The sequence below is a fragment of the Lipophrys pholis genome, assembly GCF_963383615.2.
Source record: "Lipophrys pholis genome assembly, chromosome: 12".
Lineage (NCBI taxonomy): Eukaryota > Metazoa > Chordata > Actinopteri > Blenniiformes > Blenniidae > Lipophrys > Lipophrys pholis.
In genome coordinates, this window is record NC_137641.1 from 27105323 (window position 1) to 27112427 (window position 7105).

Sequence of the window (7105 nt, forward strand, 5' to 3'; positions counted from 1 at the left end):
TGGAACTAGACTTCCCAGCCCAGTCCAAAACCCACCAAAGAGATTGGGCCTGATTGTATTTTTGTACCTTTAAAAGTTTTGTCAAACGTGGTATCACATTCACAAACATGTGGAATGTGATCTACTAATGAGGGCAATGAGAATCGCTTCTGCTTTAAATTTAGTTTGTTTACCTTCATTAATATGGAATATCAGGCATGTGCTTCACACTGTGCAAAGCACTTGGAGGACTTTATGCAAAGCGATAAATTTACCACGACAATGTGACTTACTACATCGGAAAACACTGGTATTGTTGATGACTGCATGCGTAACTTTTATTTATTCATTTTTGTTTACAATGTTTATTCACTATAATGCTCTGTTATGTTTGATACGTCCATCTAGCATTCCATTCAATCACTCAACAAACAAACACAGCAACAATACAGTTTTGAACAGATTGTTCTGATGTAAACAGGCTCTAAGGCCCCCTTATTTAATTACACCTGCTTGCACTTGATGTCAATCATGGTGTTAGTCTTACTAGATCACGGCCAAACACACACAAACTGAAATCTATTTGTTTTGCAGTATGCTAATAGATCGGACCCAAACGGTCTTACAGTTGTGTTAAGCGCACCTCCTCTTTCCATATTGCTAATGCAGTGCGACAATACTATAGGCAGGTAGGTGCACATACCATTGTTAAGACACCACTAAGCCCTGTACACCAGGGTTGTGAAACACCATGTTGTCAGGGTGAGTTTGTGAAAACACCCATAATCCAACAAACAATTTATTTATTTGTATTTTGCACCGGGGGGTTTCATTTAAACTGGCTTCATGTTGAGATTGTTCTCATTTTCTGTTTGGTTTTGCAAAAATATAGGCATTTTCATCACATATACCCTGCGCCACAAAACTTTAAAGTAAAAAAAAAAAAAAAGGTTATTATGACACAATTTTACTGGTTCGGCTCACTCATATTTAAATTGAACGCCCCTGCTGTACACCAACGTCGAGACTCAACCCACACAAAGCACAATAGGTAATCTGATGGTAATTCTACTGGAGGAAATTTACAGTCAACCGCAAAAATTTAGACCCGTGCGTGTGTGTGTGTCTGTGTGTATCAGACCGTCCAAGACGAACAACCTCCTTTTGTTTGATAAATGAGCTAAGGTCAGAGAGGTTAGATGTTAACAATCTCATTCATCTCCTGTGATTCCAAATGTCCCATAAAGCTTTAATGATTTTTGGGAGCGATGATTGGAGGAGCCTTGTAATGTGCTTGACTCCATCACGACATCGATGAAACTGCTCTTGAATGGCTCCAGCAGCTTGTCTGATGACATTATCATCCCGCAGGATGGGAGCGCCATGAGGAAAAGGTATTTACCTCACCGTGTGCAGCCGATGCTGTCAACACATTCTAATGTACCTCAGCTGGTATGCAATCATGTAGCGCAATCATCGGATGTAATGTTTTGCAAAAGATGGCTATCTGTATCACTCCAGAACCAAGGCCCATTTAACATCTGGGAGCTGACACGCAGCGTCAAAGGCTGCCTTTTATTTGTGTGTGGATTTCCATCCAAACATAAACCTTGAAGGAGGGAGATAAGTGAGTGAGCAATGATTCATCAGATGACACATTTCTCTGTTGCAGGACTTTTTGGCAGATCTGATGTGGGGTTTTTTTTGTTTTTTTTGCACCGTCCTTGGATAGCTGCACTTTTTATTTTTTAATGGACATCGTACAAAAGATTTCCATTGTTGTAAAGTCAGTAAGATTTTGATTCTATTCAAACGTAACCTTTGGAGTGATAAATGTCAAATAACTTATAAAAGAGGCAAACACTGCCATTTGTTGTTGGTCTGGATAGATCAAATCCGAGATCTTTTCATTTCTGTTTTCCTCCTTTCAATTGTCTTACACTCGCTTTCAGTTTTTCATCCGCCCCCTCCACCCTCTTTCGAGCTCATTCTCTGTAAAGCATTCAGACACCCTTTATCCTCCCAAGGTCTGAGGGCTGAATGCTGATAGAGTGATTATCTAATGCATTAATACTGACTCAAGATCAACACACAGGGGGCTGTTAAATCATACTTTTATAGAGCGCTCCCTGTTAGTGCTGAACCGATCAAGGTCATGGACCCACCCTGACTGGAGTCGTCAGCACACTGAATGAATGGAGCATTACTGAGACATAACAGAAGCACAGGACATATTCTGAGTAGTTAACTGAGGCATCAACCCTGCGGAGAGCAAAAGGAGAGAAAGTGATGAAAGTGGGAAGTAATGGCAGCTTGCCTAAGAGGAAAGACACAAATTGTATTAGGATCTAAATTTAAACTTGGGGCTCTTTAACTCCCACCGCTTCTTGCTCCCGCTCTCTTTCAACAACACACACACCAGAACTCAACTGTGAAGGAAAGAACTCTTAAGCATTTAACAAACCCTCAAACAAGGTCGTATTTTAGAAGGTTGATGAATTCTCTGGTCAAAGTTGTATAGTAACACTAAATCTAAGCTTTTTGTGGTATTTCTGAAAGCACAAAATCAGAGTGTGAAGAATACGGCCTTCCCCACCAACGCACCTGGCGATGGAGATGTTTTACATATATCTGCATGCAAACAAGACAAGTCGACAATTTGCATTTTCAGCTCAATGGGCAGGAAATAAATCTAAAGGAGGAATATCCATAGAAGCGAGCAACAGTAAATCAACATCCCCATCCAGCTCTGCCGTCTATAGCAGATTCTCCGTCGGACCATTTCGGAAACGTAGCGCTCCTTCATCAACCGTGTCGACATTCAGTATCTTTGTTGCTCCATACATCACTTTCTCACCACCGTCCTCGTCGTGATCCTCCCGCTACTACTGAGAAAGAAGTGTGAAGACACATTTTTTTTTTTTTTTTCTGTCCTCATCTCACACCAACTAGCAAACCTGTTGCCGTGATCGGATTTATAGCGGCCGAAACAGTGAGATAAAACAAAAGCCCGAAACAGCAGCATCTTAATTCGTGTAATTGGGAGCCTTCTCCCACAAACAAGATTTACACACTGAAAGACAATCAGACACAAAATATACAGAGTCGCTGATGTTCCCTCTCGCAAGTTGTAATTGCTGAACATTTCATCAGGAAAGATTAAAGGGTCTGCTTGGCTTAATGTTGTCAGCTGTGGCTGCATCATGCTTCTGAGACCAAGTTAAATATTGGCCCACATGCCAGAGAGATGTGTCTCCTGCTGTCCAGTGTGTGGGCAGTGCAACACCACGCAGGGAAGCGCTCCTGCCAACAAGCAAATGTTCCTTTTTATGCCTGGAGTATTCCATTTTCATTACTCACAGACTGCAATCCCCTGCCTCACGAACAATCCTCCTCTGAATCAGCATGAAGGTCCTTGCACTTGTAAACAAAAACACACAAATTGTGCATGAACGTACGGTATCGCTTCGTCTTTACAATAATAAACTGCACTTTAGCAGTGAATATATGGTATAAACGTACAGAATGTTCTATGTAGTTTGAATGTTTTTGTTCAGGACATGTTGGTGCAATTTATTTCTGTTTGTGTGACATTATAATCTAAAGCTGTGTAGTGGATAACGCTGGTTTGATTCTTGATTTGAGTCCTTTCTGAGCCGAGTTTGCTTGTTTACTTTGCAAATATGTGGGTTTAAAAAATACCAACAACAACAATATTGATGTATGCATTCGAGGTTAATGTGTTTCATTGTGTGTCTCTTTGTCCCTCCCTTCACCCACCGTCTCCTTCACAGTGGACTTAAGTGGGTTGAACTGGTAGAGAAGATGGATGAATTAATGGATGGTGGATAATGGATCCACAAAAATAGCAGACGGATTTCTCAAAGTGCTTTTTTTTTTTTTTTTTTCCTATTTCCAAACGACTTTGCAATGGAAATTAAAACTCAAACGCGTAAAATCCTTCTTTGGAAAACGTTCAGACAGCTCTTTAAATCTTGGCATAATGGCACCACAATCTTCAATAACAAAGAGAATAACAGAGCTTAAAAGTCAAGAGATTTAAATAAAACATGTTCCACCTGCCATTCGTTAACCATCCATGAATCATTTGCACCCAATTTGAAACTTCTCATTTGAAAGTAAATGAAAGTGTCATTATAACAGGTGTTTGATGACATTTTACCATTCTGTTTTGTAATAATTCAAGCATTTAAAGGAAGCAACGCTGCTGCATTAGTTGATTGTTTGGTGTTTTCTCCCTTTTTGGACCAGATAGGTCTAAAACTAAATTGTTACGGTGGACCTACAGTACATTTGCAGAATGTATTCGCACATCAAATAAAGAGCATCGCTGCAGCCGCACGGGAAGCAGGTGGCATGCACTTTAACTCATTATCACAAAAATCAATTTCCCGGTGTTGAAAAATAAATCAAACGAGGGCCTTTCACTTCAAGCTCGACTCAGTCTGACCTTGCGTTGCTCCCTGCAGGCAGAACAACCAGAATCTGCTCGCAGTCAGATAGGAGTCCACACTGAAGCACACAGATAGGAACTTCCCTAAATACCATTCCTGAAGAGATTTAGGCATCCTAATGCCACTGGAAGAGAATTCCTTTTTTTTTTTCTTTACCTCCGGGGCACTGGGCGGTTGACACAGTCACATGCAGGCAGAAACAGAGCAGCTTCAGAACCACACGACCGCCTACTTAGGAGTCTATTGTGGACATTTACAGTCGGGTACACACACACACACACACACACACACACACACACACACACACACACACACACACACACACACACACACACACACACACACACACACACACACACACACACACACACCCAGGAACACACTAGTTGTACCACAGAGACACATGTCGTAGTGATAAATTGGCATTAAATCATACCAAACTAACCTCGCTGCAGAATATTCACCTCGCTCCCCCGCAGGAGGCTTCCTGGCCGGTGTAACTTCTACAAATCCTGCAGCTGCTGCAGATGAGACACAAAGGAAATTAACTGAGGTTACTGGACTCCATGGAGGATTATGAAGGAGTAATTTGTCTCATTTGTCTCACCATTACGACTGCCCTTGTGTTGAGGGGAGGGTCAGGGAGGTGTCAATCAAGCAAATTCTGCATGACACGAGGAAGGATAAGACAACATTTTCTAATTACCTGTGAGTACCCGAGGTGTAAGTAGCAGAGTCAAGGAGTAGCAGCACGTTTACAGCTACTCAAATGCTTTCATTTTTTTTCTGCTAACTTCATATTTCTACATTACCTAAACATCTGGAACACGACCTTGTACACCGAAGTTCAAATCCCACTGTCAACAGGCCTCCACTGTGAGCCCCTGAGCAAGGCCCTTTACCCTCAACTGCTCCAGTCTGCATCAGGAAGGGCATCTGGTGTATAATTTGTCAAATCAAACATGCAGGTCGCATGATATGTAGGGGCAAGCCCAGGAGGCTGCAGCAAATATCCAATGTGATCTCAAAATCTACTATCAATGGAATTGTGAAAGTGTATCTATGTAGAGAAATATACATGAACACAAAGCAAGTAAAACTATAACAATAACAAACTGTTCTTTTTAAGATAAAAAGTTTGTTTTCTCTTTTCTCGTCAGATAGATTAATCTTTTTTCAACCCATTATTTGAAAGTAAAGTTAATGTGAATCAAATTATCAACAATTTTGAAAAGAATCAGAATCGACTCAAATTATAATAAATCACTAAACTAGATACATTTAACCCATTCAAATATGAACACAGGAGGGTCTTGTTATTGGAAAAATCAAACAATGCAGTACAAACCTAGACAGGTATGTAGTGATAACGTTACATATCACACATTCAATAAGCCACATATTGCAAATCAGTTCTGTCGCAAAATTAGATTAGGAGAGTTCATGTGTATAGTTTGTAATTTATGGTTTACCAAAGTGCAAAGTGATCTAACATTTCTATCCTGTTCATTAAATCGATACGATGTGTGATCACAAGCATTCTTTATTTCCAAATGTGACCTTTGAAATCTGGAGCTCGAAGCGATCGCGTCACAGTGAGTTATAACGGTGTAATCATGTTTGTGACGAATCTCTTCAACCTGAATTATGATGTGGTTGATTTTTATCATTGTTGTATTATGTTTCTTCTGATCTCAGGTTGACAGTATTTCCTGCAGCGCAACGTATTTCATACTTGTCATACCCACATCATCCAAATCTACTACTTTGTCTCTACTTACCCATCATGAATTTAACTTATAACAAGCAATGCGTTTCACTGCAACTAGCTCCTCATACTTTAGTTAATGTATATTTAATATTTCCTTTATTTTAATGTCATTTTCTTTGGAAAAGGCTTGATTTTGAGTTTTAAAAAAACCCACAACAAAACTACAAAAATCATATTTCTGGAGTAATCACTGATTAGACCACCGAAAAAACTGACTGTTGTGAGTGTCCACCCTCACAACAAATAACTACAATTTAATGGACTTGTGTTCCAGGTAACAGATTCCCAGTTGGTTTTAACTTTACAAAAACACACTAGAAATAAGACATTTTTATTCAATCCTTTTTTTAAAAGAAACAAGAAAGAAATGCACCAGCAAAACAAAACATAAAAACAACAACAACTATATGAATCAGGTCCCTTTATATTGATCCTTTTGTGTAGGGGTATCACATTTAAGGCCTGTGGGCCAAAACTGGCCCACATGAGGGTCTAATCTGGCCAAACCACCAAGCAAATTGTAGAAATTACTAAGGAAACATTGATTTGTTTTCTACATATTTGTTAAGAGTCACAGACACAACAGTGAGTCCCAAGCTGGGATATCAATGCTGCCTGCCATGAAAGAAATATACATTGTTCCTGTGAAACGAGCCTCAGAGCCATGTTGTCATGATGAGTTTAGAAAAAAAAAAAAATCATAATACAACAGCTGTAGGAAAACCTTTTGGGGCATTTCACTGTATTTAGAGCCAGGAACTATTAATGAAATTGGCTTTATATTGATATTGTACTAATTTTCCAAAGTAATTATTTAGTTTTGGGAATACATACTTTTTTAAACGTATACTCTGCTCCGTGAAAATGAAAAACCTAAATT